Source organism: Amphimedon queenslandica, unplaced genomic scaffold, assembly GCF_000090795.2.
Source record: "Amphimedon queenslandica unplaced genomic scaffold, v1.1 AMPQUscaffold_9391, whole genome shotgun sequence".
Lineage (NCBI taxonomy): Eukaryota > Metazoa > Porifera > Demospongiae > Haplosclerida > Niphatidae > Amphimedon > Amphimedon queenslandica.
The window spans coordinates 2236-3627 of NW_003550337.1; the positions used below are offsets into that span (position 1 = coordinate 2236).

The following is a 1392-nucleotide window of genomic DNA, read 5'->3' on the forward strand; positions in this document are numbered from 1 at the left end:
ATATTGATGCCCTTATGCTATGTAGAAAGTTTGAGCCAATTCCAACTTCAATTTTTTAAGTTATGGCCATTTTAAAAAATGGGCTAATTTTTGAAAAAATTCCTGTACTATAGCCCATGATTTTTTCTGAAAAATGACTCCAAAATTACCCCCCATTTTTATTACATTTTCTGATACATATTGATGATGTCCTTATGCTATGTAAAAAGTTTAAGTTGATTCCGACTTCAATTTTTCGAGTTACGGCCATTTTTTTAATTAGCAAATTTTTGGAAAAAACCAAAGGCTATAGGCCATGGTTTTTCCAAAAATGGCTCCAAATTTACCCCCCCCCCCCCCCATTTTTATTACATTTTCTGATAAATATTAATGTCCTTATGCTATGTAGAAAGTTTGAGTTGATTCCAACTTCAATTTTTCGAGTTATGGCCATTTTTTAAATTAGCAAATTTTTGGAAAAAAGCAAAGGCTATAGCCCATAGTTTTCCAAAAAATGGCTCCAAACTCACCCCCCATTTTTATTACATTTTCTGATACATATTGATGTCCTTATGCTATGTTTCTAGTGATAATTTTTATAATGTATCTCTCTCTCTCTCTCATACATTATTCCTCCTTATCTTTTTTCTGTATCTCTCCTTATTTATTAGACAGATCCAGAGAATACTGATTATGCTGCTGAGGCTGGTGCTTATAGAACATTTCAAGCAGAGGCCATTGCTGTGAGAGAGATTGAGCCCAAGCAACAAGAGAAAGAAGAAGAGGAGGCCAACAACCCAATGCTGGTATAATAGTTTAATCACAATAATTAGTGTTTAAACTAGAGTAGTAATTCTGATCTTTGTATTTGTAGTTTTCTTTATTATTTAAAATAATTAATACCTTAATTTTATTCAATGGTTGTCTTATTTTATCCAAAACTTTTTTCCCTCTCCCTCTCTCTTCTTCATTAGGCATTAGAAAACAGGACCAAAGAGTCAAGGAGAGAGATGGACATTCTTGACGTGCTCGAAGAGATAAAGGACATAAACGCTCAACAAGAAGGAGTCTCATTTGAACAACTAATGGAGAAACACCTCGAGAAAGAGAGGGAAGAGTCACAAGAAGAGGAACAGATTGTTGATGCACTTGCAAAGTAAACCATTAACAAACAACCTCACCTGTGAACAATATGTACACACACACACTGTGGTAGTGTAATATAATAGCTGATATATAGCCCATTTCTATGGAGTATGTACATGAAGAATGGTCCTTAGATTCACTAATAATAGTAGACTTGAATGGAGTATGAATGGTCTCATTGTGTGTATACACATGATAAGCTAATCCTAGTCTTACCTCTCACTGGCTGTACATAGTAACACACAGACTGACACACATGTGCTTCCT

At 34.5% G+C, this 1392-nt stretch overlaps 1 long non-coding RNA gene across 1 annotated transcript in view; it reads left to right on the forward strand.

Annotated features, from left to right (window-relative positions):
• The window catches only part of LOC105315595 (uncharacterized), a 1737-nt gene extending 652 nt beyond the window's left edge, over positions 1 to 1085 (forward strand). Inside the window, exons 2-3 of the long non-coding RNA XR_002189523.1 lie at positions 651 to 785; positions 954 to 1085. This is a non-coding gene — a long non-coding RNA (uncharacterized LOC105315595). The remainder of the gene's footprint in view (positions 1 to 650; positions 786 to 953) is intronic.
• Positions 1086 to 1392: the final 307 nt, after the last annotated feature.